Here is a 15,858-nt window from a genome sequence, read left to right as displayed (position 1 = left end):
TAATTTTTCCAGAACCATCATCATAAAGGGGCGTTGGATCTTGTCAAATGCTTTTTCTGCATCTATTGAGATAACCAGGTGGTTCTTATCTTTGCTCCTGTTGATGTGATGAATTATATTAATTGATTTGCATATATTGACCCAGCTTTGCATCTCTGAAATGAATCCTGTTTGATCATAGTGTAGAATTTTTTGGATGAATTGTTGAAGTTGATTGGCCAAAATTTTGTTGAGAAGTTTTGCATCAATGTTCATCAAATAAATGGGTCAATAGTTATCTTTCTGTGATGTGTCCCTGCCTGGTTTGGGCATGAGGGTTGTTATGGCTTCATAGAATGAGTTCAGTAGTGAACTTTCTCTTTAAATTTCATTGAAGATTTGGAGGAGTATTGGTGTGAGCTGTGTTTTCAAGGGCTTATAAAATTATGCTGTAAAGCCATCTGGTCCTGGGATTTTCTTAGATGGGAGGTGTGTTATTGATGTTTCATTTTCAATGCTTGATATGGGCCTGTTAAGATGGTATAACTCATCTTGGTTTAGTTTTGGCATGTCAATATTTGCTAGGAAAAGGTCCATTTCTGCCAAGTTCTCAAACTTATTAGCATAACGTTTTGAGAAGTATTCCCTTATAATGTTCTGAATCTTGGTTCTTTCTGTGGTGATGTTTCCATTCTCCTCTCTGAGTTTATTTATTTGGGTGTGTTCTCTTCTTTTTCTGATAAGATTTGCTAAGAGTCTGTCAATTTTGTTAATTTTTTGGAAGTAACAAATCTTTGTTTTGTTGATTCTTTCTATGATTCTTTTTGGATTGTAATTCATTTAATTATGATTTAATTTTAATTATTTCTTACCATCTACTGGATTGGGGATCATCTTGCTGCTCTTTTTCAAGGAGATTCAGATGTCTCATTAAATGGTTGGTTTCAGATCTCTCCAATTTGTTGATGTATGAACTCAGAGCTATAAACTTGCCTGTGAGTACTGCCTTTGCTGTGTCCCAAAGGAGCTGGTAATTTGTGTGTTCGTCAACATTTGAATTTCTTTTCTAATCTCTTCCATGACCCACTCGTGATTAAGCAGTGTGTTGTTCCAGTGTGTTACAGGATTTTCTCTGGTGGCTTTTCCTGTTGTTTTAATTTCTTTTCCCTTGTGGCCTGAGAGAATGCAAGGTATTACTTCAATGTTTCTGAAAAGAGATAAAAAAAAGTACACACACATATACCCCAAAAATAAAAATTATGAGAGGAAGATAAAAATTAATGGAAAGAAAATTAAAGTTAAAAATTAAAAAAAAATCTTTTAGAATAAAAGTTATAAAAGGTACAAGAAAAGAGTTCTTTGATTTTTTTGTGGGGGATGGGAAGATCCTGTATCTCCCTTGTGTTCTTAACCTGTCTCTTGTTGGAGGCTCTGGTCTACGTGTGTTTGATTTTCCTGTGGCTTGAATGGTTTCTTAAGTCAGTTTGACCAGGCAGAAAAATCACAGCAGACGATTCTTGACCACAGGTGAAGCTCTGGGTAGGTTCGTAACAATCAGACCTCATTCTCCTCACAGGACAGTTGTGAGGAATCAAGGGATTTATACAGAGGGATCTCAGGAGCATGGCTAGGAACAGAGGGAGCAGTCTTCAGATAAGGTTCTTGGCAATTCTGTGAGGAAATGACAGGAAGATAGCCAGAAAGGGCTCAGGCTGGGCCTGTTATTAATTGTGCAACAGATGTGGGATTATGAAACAAAACATGGCTCTCTCTCATCATTACCCTATCCCCATGAGGAAGAGGATCCTTCACTGTGTTGAGTTTTGCAGCTGGAGCTACCAAGGCAGAGAGAATCCAGGTGACCTACTTATGACTTCAACTTCAGAAGAAGCTCTTCCTGACTTTGCTACCATGCTCCCTAGGACAATGGGTGCTATTCAGTCTGCTTCTTGTGGTAGGAAGTCCACTTCTTGTCAGTCGTGGGGCTAGAACTCTAGGCATGGGCGATGGTCCCAAGAGCCTCAGCAAAAGGCTAGTGTTCTACCACTTGAACCCACAACACTACTTCTGATTTTCTGGTGGTTCTTTGGAGATAAGAGTCTCACAGACGTTCCTGCCTGGGCTGGTTATGAACCATGATCCTCATACCTGTGTAGTTAGGATTAGAATTCTGAGCCACTGACACCAGACTTAATTGTAATTCTGACTTATTTTCTATCTCTCTTTCAAACGAACTGGTCGAATGGGTTCTGGAGGAGGGGGCCCGGCATCCCAATGTGGCTGGAACCCAAGGTTGGCCCTCTCATTCTGGAGGTTGGCTGTGGGTCAGGAGCTGTCTCCTCAGCTTGTTGAAACAGCTCCATGAGATAAGCCCTTCTGTTCCCTGGCTAGACCGTAACAGTTATTCATTGTCCATCCAGCCTTACTGGACTTATTGTATTGTATTGTTTTCTACATAATTTTCTAGCACCTGGCCAAAATTATGATACATAGTTACAGAATGAAAATGTAATGCCATCTTAAGAAAGTTATTTAGGGCTCTGGGAATGTGGCTTCATGGTACCGTGATTGCCTAGCATCCATGAAACCCTGGGTTCAATTCCTTAGTAACACACACACACACACACACACACACACACACACACACACACACACACACACACACAAAACCACTGGAAGTTGTGCTGTGCCTCAAATGATAGAGAGATAGCATTGAGCAAGAAAAAAACAACTCAGGAAAATTCCCTACCCCTGAGTTTATGCCCCTCGACTGGCAAAAAGAACAAAAACAAATCAAATCAAAACAAAACAAAAATATTCAGTTAGTAAATGCAAAATAAATAACCCACACTTGGAATATATAATTGCTCCTTCCATACTGACACCTGACAACAGTTCCTAATTCATGTACTTTACTTATATGAGGATACTGTGTTGAAAAAAGTCTCATTCATTAAGTCATAGCAATTAATTCCAGGGTTGTGCTTAGATATCAGGTAAAGTTTAATTCTGGAAATTCAACCATTCCAAGATTTGTGTCCTCACTGCTAATCACAAAGAGAATGGTAGGCTATATGTGATTTTGAAATCTTTTTGGTCAGTTATGGCACCAAAAATGCAGAGGCTAATTAATAGTTGTGAAAGAAAATAAGGAATAACTCCAGATAGAAGGAATAAATGATAGTAATTAAGGTATACCAGAAACTGTTCTTGAGAACCATTTTTGGTTATTGTAGAACTAGTTGTCAGCAAGGCTTTTCCTCATTGCCTTTAGCATTCTAAATCTCTTAGGCTAGCTCTTAATCTCTGTGTGATAAATGTATCTCCTTTTATGCTATTCTTTCATACCTTATCTCCTTTGCTTTCTAAAAATCTTATTCTTTCTATATTTCTCTATGAACATTTCCTGACACTAAATACACCTATACAGATGGCAGAGGATGCTAATGTAAGGGTCCCATAGCTCATCAGTCATTAATGTAACAAAATGGAAAAGAGGACATATTTATTGCTACTTCAATTTTTCTGAAATGCTGCAATATCGTGTGGTTAAAATTTCCATTCTTTGTCTACACAGTGTCATTCAGTGCACATAAATGCAAATATGAGCCAGGTGCTGGTGGTTAACTCCTGTAATCCTAGATACTCAGGAGGTTGAGACCAGAGGATTGTGGTTCAAAGCCAGCCTGGTCAGGAAAGTCCATGAGACCCTAACCTTCAATTAACCACCAGAAACCCAGAGGTAGTGCTCTAGCTTAGCACCCAGGATCAGAGTTCAAGCCCCACAACCAACAAAAAAGGTGAAATATGACTTTAAGTTTCCCCAAAAGGAATGACAAGTTCAATAATCTTCCCACACAAAAAAATTCCAAAATGATTCAGTGCACCTACTTTTGCTGAGTTATGTTATGGATTCTTTTCTGGACATATGTTCTAAAAACAAATCATTTAACTAAGGATACAGGTGGACCCATTTCAACAATGAGATGTACAAGTCGTTATGTCGAAAAACGAACTTTACAACTTTGGTGGGGGGGAGGATCGGGTATGGGGAGGGGGGAATATGGGAAGGGATGGGAAGGGGAAACAAAGAGGAGGCAACAATGATTGATAAGAAATGTACTCGTTATCTTGCCCATATAATTGTAAATCCTCTGTATGGTATGCTCACAATAATAAAGAAAGAAAAAAATTTGTAAAATATTAGCTTTACAATAAACTTCATCTAATATTTCTCGTTTGAAAAGAGAAGTCTATATAGTTGATGTCACTTGGCTTTCTTACTATCTTAGTTTAAAGCCAAACCAGGCAGGAGACTCTGCCAAACTCTTATTTGTAATTGCACAGCAAAAAAGCCAGAAGTGGAGTTTTGGTTCAAGCAGTAGAGTACTAGCTTTGGGGGTAGGTGAGCAGGAAAGAAAACTGTTCAGGGACAGGGTCCAGCCTCTGGGTTCAAGCCCCAGAACCAACACATGCTAAACACAAAAGCAAACAAAAAACCAGATATTTCATTGGGACCCTCCTTAAAGGAGTATTGGTCTGAGAAGTGGCTCCTTTTGCTGATCATACGCACTGGATTTTTTTGGAATCCTTATTGCTCTGGAGAACTCAGGACCAAACTAAAGTAATTGATAACTGACTCCTGCAACAAAAGAATCATCTCAGGGGTGAAATATCCATCCAAAAACACTATAAAACATCCATGTCTTTGTTTCTTTGCAGTAGAATATTTTTGGGGTCCAGTCTTGGGCCTGAACTCTGGGCCTGGGCACTTTATCTCAGCTCTTCAACTCAAGGCTAGCGCTCTACCACTTGAGCCACAGCACCACTTCTGGCTTATTTTTGCTTATGTGGTGCTGAGGAACCTAACCCAGGGCCTCAGGCATGCAAGGCAAGTGCTCTACCACAGAGCCAATTTCCCAGCCCCTGCAGAAGAACATATTTAAAGCAACGTTATTTCCTTTTGTTCTATGCTGGCCATCAAATGGCACATTATATCTTTTTGTAATACTCTCAACTAGAAGTTTACAGAAAAATTATATATAAGTAAAAACACACACTAGAAAAAGTCAGGGACAGAGTTTCCTTCAAGCCTTCAGATTCTCTTCTTTTACAGTAAAAAGGAAAGCACAAGTTAACTTGAACTTTGTCAATCCTCTATGTTCCATTCCTCTACTGAGATCAGTTTCCACATCCAGTAACAGTTACTTCCAGAAACAGTCTATGGTGCTGCTTGAGGTATAATGAATGATTTCTGGCTTCACTGAAATAATACAAGAACACATTTGGAGCTGATGTAACACGTGTTTCAGAGACAACTTAGTAAAGAGAAAATATGAAATTTATATTTCTTATAAATACATTATTCATGAGTATATTGAATTCAAAATTTGTAAATTCTCTGTAAATTAAGGCGAATTTTAAAGAGGAAGAAGGTTCTCAGATCATTTTTTTGTGAGTGTATGTGCTGCACATTATTTCCCAAGTGTACATAAATTTGTTAATTCGTGTTAACTATAGCAATAATAAGAGAAAGAGAAATTTTGTGTTTAAAAATAAGGGTTCAATACACTATAGAAGACTCCACAATAAAGACCACCTTGAAACAATAAAGCCAAGTCCAGTATGTAGATTTATGAGAGTGATATAGAGAAAGCATTATTCCTACGTGGAACAGGAAGTATGAGGCCACTCCCTTCCTAATCACACTTGCTAATGACACAACTTTGTAGAAATTGGAATGGAAGAATAATTCTGTTTCCAATGCAAGTCAGATATAAGAGCATGGATTTAATAAGGAAAAAATTCCATCTTGAGAGAGCAGGGATTATACTAGCCATCAACTGGTGGATAAGATCACATTTTTTTCTTTCCTTTACTTATATATTTTTTGTTGGTGGTGGTCTTGGCACTTGAATTCTGGGCCTGGGCACTGTCCCTCTGCTAGTCCGCTCAAGGTTAATGCTCTACCACTTTAGCCACAGTGCGGCTTCCAGTTTTCTTGCAGTAAATTGGAGAAAAGAGTCTCCTGGACTTTCCTACCTGGGATGGCATTGAACCCCAATCCTCAGATCTCACCACCACCCAGCTTAGGATCACATTTCTAACAGTGTACATTCAGCATATGTAATGTGTATGTTCATCTATCTTTATATGAATTCTTGAGTTAAAAATCTGGGCTACAGCTTAGACTTTACACTCACAAAAATGTTTGTAGTTTAAAAGATGTTTCGGCTGGATAAATGAAACCTAAGTATGTAAAGGAGTCTGGGAAGTTCAGATTGCATCCAGCCTGGGCAGAACAGTGTTTGAGACACTATTAACCAGCCAAAAGCTAGATTGGAAGAATGGCTCAGGTGATGGAATAACAGGCATGAGCAAGAGTGATGAATAAGAACTTGAGCTTTTGCATACATACATATAAACATACACATACACACAGAGGCACTTATATGTGCACACACATATACACAAATGAAGCAACTCTCAGAATATGTAGAAAAGTTAGAAAACAATAGAAAGTATGTCCTGAGTAAGACTAGAATCAAGTGATAATTTTTAATATTAGAAAGACCTCCAGTGAACTTTCTTCAAAAAAGTTTGAGAATATTACATAAGTAGAGACCAGAGATAGTAAGAGAGTCAAGTAATCAATATTAAAGTGATTGGATCCATGGAGGAATGAATCAGAGACCCGGCAGGTGCATTTGAAAATGTTCATACCCTGTGTCAAATGTTAGAACATCTTTGAAAATAGTGCAAGAACAGTCTGAGAAGTCTAGTGGATAATATCACTGGAGAAGTTCAGAATTGATAGTCTGTATCTAGATTAAATAAACCAAGAATGGGCTGGGAAGGTGGCTCAGTGGTAGAGCGCTTGCCTTGCACGCATGAAGCCCTGAGTTTGATTCCTCAGCACCACATAACAAAAAGAAAAAAGCCGGAAGTGGCTCTGTGGCTCAAGTGGTAGAGCTGAAGAGCTGAGGGACAGCATCCAGGCCCAAAGTTCAGGCCCCATTACCGGAGCCAAAAATAAATAAATAAACAAACAAACAGATAAATAAATAAACCAAGAAACTATGGTGGGGCAATGTGATACAAGCCTTGAATTCTAGCACTCAAACTGACAGGAGATCAGAGACTGGAATTACTACTGATACCTTCCCTGGACCAGGTAGTATAATTTTGTCTTAATAAAACAAACCAAACAAGAAAGGAATACACAGTTGGAAATTTGGGCTAATTTCTTCATTATGTTTTGAGAAGCCAAGTTTTCTATTGAAATACAACTGGTATATAATCCTCAGTTGTGTTTTATTTTATTTTTTATTTTTTAACTCTTTTTTTAATTTTTTTTTTTTGGTTCCAGTTGTGGGGCCTGAACTATGGGCCTGGGCACTGTCGCTCATCTGGGCACTGTCGCTCATCTCTTCAGCTCAAGGCTAGCACTCTACCACTTGAGCCACAGTGCCACTTCCAGCTTTTTTTCCTTTTTGCTTATGTTGTGCTGAGGAATTGAACCCAGGGCCTCATTCATTCGAGGCAAGTGCTCTACCACTGAGCCACCTTCCCAGCCCCTCCTCAGTTTTGTTTTAAATGCGCACTTCATTACAGAACATTCCTAGATGCAAAGTGGTTCATGATTCCCAGCCAAAATTTGAAAAAGTAAGTAATCATCATTCTGTTAGATTCCTAGGAAAGGATGAAGGATTACAAAAGCTTAAGCCTGGAGGAATAGCAAAGATCACCTAATGTAGGTCTTTATAGATCTTGCTAAATTAGAGTTTAGACTTCAAAAAATATTTTGGTTTCGTTTGTAATTTCATATTCTATAGGATGCTACAAAATTATTTTTAGGTAGAGGGTTTAATTGACAAATTTACAGAAATTTCTTGCATTCTATTTACCTAGCATATTGTTTCAAGCGAGTTATAATTAGAACTCAGTTAATAGATAATTCTAACTGTTCATGTAGAAAATGATAATGTGAATAATTTAGACCGAGTTGCCAAGAAATTGATGATATTAATTTATAAATTTAGAAAAAGCAGTTTTTGATGCTTTAATATAACATGGTATGAAGAGAATAATTGTGTGACATCTTCTTTCTTCTACCTGTATGTAACATAGGAAGCAATTTCCTTAATTACATGCCTCTGTATACAGTGAGAAAAATGCTAGGATTTGGGTTTGTTTTTAATTTTGTTTTTGTTTTATTGCTTTGTCATAAGGCTTGAACTCTCGACCTGGACACTGTCTCTGAGCCTGTTAAGCTCAAGGCTTGTGCCCTACCACTTCAACCTCAGTACCACTTGTGTCTGGCTTTTGCTGAAAAGTATATTGGAGATAAGAATCTAGGGAACCTTCCTGCCTGGGTGCGCTTTTAACTGTAATCTTCCAATCTTAGCATCCTGAATATCTATGATAGTAAAAAAGTATAAATATAAATAATATTTGCAAGAATACCAGTGAAGGAAAAATGATGCAACCCAGTATATTGTGGTGTTCTTTCCAGAACACGGAGGGCATCACATTAGCAAGGTGTAGTATTTTTCCCAATAGAGATAAGCTATTTGTGATGTGAACTAAGGGAATTTTGAGGTGCACCCTACAAGTTCGAAACTGTTGGTCTAGGATGATTTTATGGCATAAATTTTGGGATTGATGGTCATAGAAATAATAGCTTAATCTGATAAACAATTGCTTACTCTTGAAGAATTAATTATAACCGATGCTTTATTGTTTTATCCTATACCAGAATATGGCTATTTTTCTGTTCACTTCTCAATCTGTAACACCCCATTGGAAAATGAATCTATTGCAGAATTACATAACATGCAAACAGGTACTATTTTGAATCTCTCAGGTATGGAATGTTGAGAATTTGAAAGTGAGTTGTTATTAGTCATAGGAATTTTGAAGAACACACATATTCTGTCCTCTTAACAACTTATTTACTTTTAAAAGTTATGGGTTTCCATAGAATTAAATGGTTTTCGCTTTTAGTATGAGAAAGTACTAATTTATTCTTTTTTGAAAATATTGGCAAGTATATTGTGAAAAAATTATCTAGTTGGATAACATTCAAGTTGATGGCCCTCTGATAAAGAAGGGGTAATTAATTCAAATTATATGCCAAATAGTACTGATTTTTTAAAAAGTTACTATATAAAGAATTATATTTACTATATCAATACAGTGAAATTTTATTTCATGCAGCTTATTTTTTAAATTTAATTTTAATGTGAAAGTGATGTGCAGTGGGTTAGCAATTGTAAGGCACTGAATACATAACTTTTCAAACTTGTTATGCCCTCTCTCATTTTTTCTCACATTTTTCCTTCACACCCAAACCCCTCACACGTTGTAATGTACATTTCCAACATATTTTCTTGTGAGTATTGCTATTGCATTGGTTTTCCTTTTGTCCTATGTCTCGCCATTTTGTTGTTCCTCTTCCCTTCCCCAATTAAGGGAAATGTATACACAATACACAGGGTACCAAAATCAAACACAGTAGGAGTTATACCATAGGGGAAAAACCCAAGGAAAATAGAAATCACATAGTACATTAAAAACAACAACTGCAAATAAATATCTCTTTCCATATCTTGGAGTTCATTTTGCTCAGCCTCAGCTTATATGTTCATGTATATGCATAACAAAGCCACTGGAAAATAATAGTTTCATGGATACTATATCATGAAAACAACATGTTAACTGTTTTTGATGGTAAACGTGGAATTAGGATTGGTAAATTTGCGATTCTGATAAAGGAATTTCAAAAGTGTTTTAAAATTATGACAGGTAAATTTTAATTGTTCTAACTTTTAACTTAGCCTATTAAGAAAATTTAAAATTGCCTGGGAAAATAGGCTTTCATGCAAAGAAATCCATGGAGACTTAGCTGAGAGGGAGCAATGTGGGTAAGGTGGCTCATTTTCACAGTAAACAAACAAACCTCACAAACCTTGCTGTAAATCCTGTAGATTCCCATGAGAATTGTCCTTACCTAGGAAATATACTCTTACTGTGTGAAACAAGGTGGTAGGGGAATTTAAATTCAAAGTTTTTTTTTTTAAAAATAAGACATCAAAATTTGTGAATTGACCTTTAATTACTAAACAGTAATTCTCTTAAAAAGATTATTTGGGTCAAAATATTTAGGGAGAAAGTGTCCTCCACAATGAAAGAATGTATTGAGTTTACACTTCTCTGTTTTAATACTTTCCACAATGTCTTTGCACGTGAAGCACTGAAACACAGAAAAAAATCTGATTGAATACTTCAATGATTTCACATTTCTACGTAGCTCAAAAATATAATATTCTTATTAACATGAGATAGTGAAAACTTCTTTTATTACGTAAGCCAAAAAGTTTGGGGATCAGAAAAGAATTGAGCAAATAGGAAAGGTAAGAAAACACGTTATTAGAAGCCCTCGCTAAGCGTTTTGGTTTCAGCAGTGGAGGGGGCCAAAATATTTTTATATAGTGATATAGATTGTGTTAATGTTTTTGCTACCTAAAGTGATTTTACAGAGCTTATTTGGCTCAGTATAATGCAGAACAAATTGAATGAAGACATGAAAATAAATTCCACCTCCAAATAAAAGAGTTTTCAAAGATAAACCATGAAGATGTAGCAGTGGGGGACGCTTTATAGTGCTTCAGCTTCACTAGAATTGAAGCCAAGAACCTGTGATTAATTGGAAATCAGGCAAGAGCTAAGAGGAGGACATAGAAGTAGGACATAGAAGTATTGTCCTTTGTAACAGACAATATCATCCAAGGAATTGGTGATTTAACTCTATTCTTCTCCATACATCTTGTTGAGCAAATACAAGACCAAGAGGAAAATAACCTATTGAAATAATTTTGCAAAGAATAACTTCACTGTTCCTGATATGGTATCTAAGGAGAGTCTTAAGAGAGAAGATAAAAGTTTTAAGAGAGAAGATAAAAGTGGAGTATTCTTAGGTTTCCTCTCAGCATCTTGTTAGCAAAATATATCTTTGAGGTTAGAAGTGATTGAACCAAAAAGTGGTGGAGTACTTATTTTTGTGGGCACTTTAGACACAAGAAGAATTCAAGGTAAAAGAAAAAAGAAAAAATTATAGCTAAATATTTGTGATTATAGGTTCTTGGACTGGATTTTTGGAGACAAAGTTTTGCATTAGCGTTGGTCCTCATTAACATAGTTGTTGGATTTTCGTGGCAACCAAAAGAAAAGGGGAAGTTTAATGGACTCGCTTGAACAAGTAAACAGCATGATAGAAAATAATGGCAAATAATATTTAATGAATTATTTTGAACAATTACTTTGTGAGAACAAGGAAGGAAAGATATAATTCAAAATCACTTGACGTTATTAAAAGTATGAAAATGGAGTAGTGAGGAGATTGAGAGAAAACAGAGAGGACTGTTTTCTCTCCAGTGGAGTAATAGGTTCTTGATCTTGTTTCTTCCATTCTGTCTTCACAAGCTATCAAGTGTGACTCAGGACTGGAGTATCCAGTTCAGACAAAGAACTCGCAGAAGAAAATATTTGCAGAAGATATAGGTGATTTATAACCTTAGACAATCTTTTTAAACCTGGTCAAAATTCTCCCCTACCCCAAACTGCCCTCTTTGAACAGTTTGTTTGCTTTTCCAAAGACTGCCTTCATTAACTGCTTAAAATTTTGAGAGGTCATATTCATACTCTCTAGAGATTGCTGTTTGGTTGTCATTTTTGTGTGTTTTTGTTTGTTGTTTCTTTTAATTGAATTTCAAAAGGTTGTGCAAGTGTGTTACAATTAAATATGTCCATCTAATTGTCTAATGCTCCTGGATCAGAGTCACTCCTTCTCTCAGTGTCAACCAACTCTTTCTCCAAGATTGAGTTCAGATTTAGCACTTCCTTTATTACATATGCACATTGAGTATTCTAGCTGTACTTGCCCCTTGTTCCATTTTTCATTCATTCTAATTCTTTACTATTGTTCCTCTCTGGTTTCAATTTCCTGATAGTCATTCTGTTAAACTGCCTGTTAATACTTTGAAAGGTTTATGTACATTCCATGGAGTTTCACTCCCACATATACTTGAACTGATGTCAGCTTATATTTCCATAATTCATTCATCTGCAATAACAATTTGCAAGACTGGAGATGTGAAGCACTTAGACATGATTTTATTCTCGTTCATTTGGAAGATTAATCTTTAGTCAACAAGAAAATTTAAAAATGGCTTAGAATTTATTCCTAACTACCAGTTTTTATAAATGGCTTTGTACAATGGTGTATGATTATTTTATTTTACATAGGATAATTTTTTGTACTACCTATAAGTTTTGGAAAAAGAAGAAAACTAAAATTTACTACTTAGAGGAATATGACAGAAATAAAAGACAGATTTTATTTTTGTCACATCTCTCATCAGTACCCATATTCAAAACTTAAAGTCATATTTCTTACTATGTTAGACAGATAGGGAAAATATAAAACAACACATGATAAGGCATCTATTAGTGACTTTTTAAAATGTACCTTCTTATGTGATGAAATTTACTTTATTAGCTAATATTTGGGTTTGAAATATGGGAGGCTGATCTATTTAACACATTTCTGGAAGGCACCTACTGAACAGCACAAATGGTGGGGAGTACTATTTCTACACATTAATGAATGGTTGAACTTGTTTGCTATTGGTGCTGGGTACGTAAATCAACTCTATTGTAACTAGCTCCCTACACTTGAAAACCTTGTAATGTCACTATCATCTACTTGTCAAGTGTTATTTTGGCAAATGTTATTTTAAATAGTTTGAAAATGAATATACTTTCAGGAGATTAAATATAGGTTATCTTTGGTTTGAGAATGACAACATTTTTTTATACTACAGAACCTAGTTTTACTGAAGTACCAGTGATTTGAAGCACTAAGGATCTTCTCAGTTAATGTTTTTCTAAATTATATTTGATCTTTAAATCAAGTATTCCTAGACTTGGTAGGGCAACTATGGATCTATCATTTCAGAAACTATTTTTAGGCTGCACTGAAATCTTTCATTAATCATTAGGAGAGGGGTATTTAAAATAATCTTGTTCATTTGTAATTTTGTTCACTCATATGGGCTGGTCATCTGTAAATTGAAAGTTTGAATTACAGTACTTTCTCTCAGATTTTGTGATTTCATCTTTCATTTTAACTTGCCTTGCATTTCACAATTGAATTCTGCTAATTCTTGTAAGGAATTGGGGTCCTGAAATGTTATAAGAAATGAGAAATTGAGATGTCTTCAATTATTTTCTTTTGGCATGTTGCATGGGCCTATGTGAGAAGTCTTGCCCTTGTTATCTGATGATACAGATAACTGGGAACTTGTATCCTCGGATCCGTGGGTCCTTCAGAAGAATAATAGCTTTTAGACATCATATCAGCAAAATTTGTGTATAATCAGTAAGAATGATTCAGAAATATGGAGAAAACACTTTGGGACCAGCGAGTTAAAACAATAAACAGAGCATCAGAGTAAAATCCCTTATAGATTAGCAGAAAACAAGACTGTTATATTACCATGTGAATTCAGAAGATCACAAACACTTAGAACTTATCACAAGTTTATACCGAAGATATTGCATTGATACTTTTTATATTCTAATATATATCCTAAATCTAATTATTTATATTCCATTCTATTTATCGGAATAAATGTCAATATATTTGTCAAATTATCAATTCTATTAAGATTCACTCTGTGAAATTTAAAATCAGCACATATTTTATATTTATAAATATAAAATATATAAGTATATATAATATAAAAATTGTTTTGCATTGTTGTGTTGTGGTTAGGGAATCAGAGGCAACTCTGTTTTAAAGTATTATTCCATTATCTCTACCTCAGTGTTTGGTAGAGTTAGACTTAAAGCTTTACCATTTGTAGATTTACAGCCTAGAGGCAAGAGGAAACACTGTGATTAAAACATTACCAATTTAAGGCCTAATATCGAGGAGAAACATGGACTTTTCCAGGAGCTATGGAAATATTTGGTGATAGAGAGTCAGTAGTGTAAGTTCCTGCCTGGTTGGATGCTAGACAGGCCAGGAGAGTAGGTAATCATGCATATGAAAATTTTTTCACCTTTTTGGCTTTAGCTACTTTTGAAATGATAAGTATAATAAACAATTATATTTTGACAAAATACCTTCCATTCTGAACAATTCTGTCTGAACTGTTCATCTCTCTATGATCCCTTGTAACTAAGGTTAGTTTTGTTCCAGTAAGACAATCTATGCTGTCAGGGTAAGATATTTTGGTTGGTCTGTTCCTACAAGGAAGAAGGTTAAAGGTTCAGGTAGACATTTGTCCCAGCAAGACCTCATTTGGGAAATGTTAAGCTGCAGAAGTTTAGAAGTAGCTCTCAAGCAAGGCTTACTTTGAATCCATTAGCTCTACAAAGCTAACTCAGTTGATAAATAAGTACTTGAAAAGCCATCACCTTTGGACTTAGCTGTAAAGGCTTCAAAGTATGATCAAATTTGAAATGAAAATGACAAAATAGTCATTGACAAAAAATTGTAAATATGATCAATCGACCAAATGATATAAGCTTTTCCACTATACACAGAATTTTAGAGAAATAAGATCAATCGCATTTTAAGGAACAATAAGGGTTCCTTGTTACAAATAGGCAACCATGGATATATGCCTGTATAAAGATTGCATCATTAAGTACTTAAATTTAGAGGGTACTACATACTTCAGCAGCAGGTCTACCCAAATTACAATAATACAGAGATTAACATGGCACTTGCACAAGGATGATATGAAAATTTGTGAAGTATTCCATATATTTCATTCTTCTGATGCAAGAAATATAAAAACAGTTATTAAAAAGTTGATTACAAAAATACAAGTGTAACAATACATGTAATTCATAGAATTAAAGGTTAGTTTGACATCAGTGTATTAAATCTTCACCTTAGAAAGGTCTTTACATAGCATAACCTTTACAAAACTTGAAATTAGATAACATTGTCAATTTATCCCAAAGAAATAAAATAATATAAGGACCTAGGAAAAATGGAATCTTAAACTTCTTCTATATTGAATGCAATCTGAAAGGACACATTTATTAATGAAACTATACATTATATAAAAATGTAGAATTCAAAATATTATATCTAGGAGCGAATGAAATAGATTATGGATATTGTACAAACATAGATATATTTTTTCCCAAAAGCACTAGGAACATCTTTAGTTTCTATACTATTCATTTCAACAGATAAGTTAAAATTATTTCTGATTAAAAAAATCACAAACTCTGCAGAAATCATTATAGATGTATACAAAAAACTCTTGAATACATTTTGACATCAGAGTCAGGCAAATCACTTGGAAGAATACCATGGAATCCATGAATTTTTAAAGTAAGATATTGCTGTTGCTTTGTATTGTGAAAAAAATTATAGGGACACAAAGGATGGACTGGCATTTTTGAAATTTAAGAAACTTAACCAAACCATTACGACTTAGGAGAACAATTTGTACAGCCTTCCACAACTTCAAAGAGGTAGTGATACATACTTATCCTTTTGGCAATATTAAATGCAGTTTCTTCCAAGCTGTTCTTCAAACCTGGTTTGATATAATGATTCAACAGAGTATCTTTTCTATTTCTATTCCCAGCAGCAACATGCAAGGCGGACAAGAGGCCTTTAGTTTGGGGATTGGTATCTGCCACTCTGGTATTATTCCACATATAAGCACTGTGCAGGGGTGTCAGCCATTCAGAGTTATTGCATGAATATCTGCCTTGAGCTACCAACTCATGGACAATGTCTAAATGTCCACTCTAGGCTTCCATATGAAGAGGGGTATACTCATCCTC

The 15,858-nt window shown here is 35.4% G+C and overlaps 1 pseudogene; it reads left to right on the top strand.

Moving 5' to 3' along the window:
* The first annotated feature begins 14,720 nt into the window (after nt 1-14,720).
* On the top strand, nt 14,721-14,820 carry LOC122119535 (annotated as a pseudogene).
* The last annotated feature ends 1,038 nt before the right edge of the window (nt 14,821-15,858 follow it).

This window comes from Dipodomys spectabilis, unplaced genomic scaffold, assembly GCF_019054845.1.
Source record: "Dipodomys spectabilis isolate Male_0828 unplaced genomic scaffold, ASM1905484v1 ptg000172l, whole genome shotgun sequence".
NCBI classification, from domain to species: Eukaryota; Metazoa; Chordata; class Mammalia; order Rodentia; family Heteromyidae; genus Dipodomys; species Dipodomys spectabilis.
This window is presented reverse-complemented; position numbering and strand designations above follow the sequence as displayed.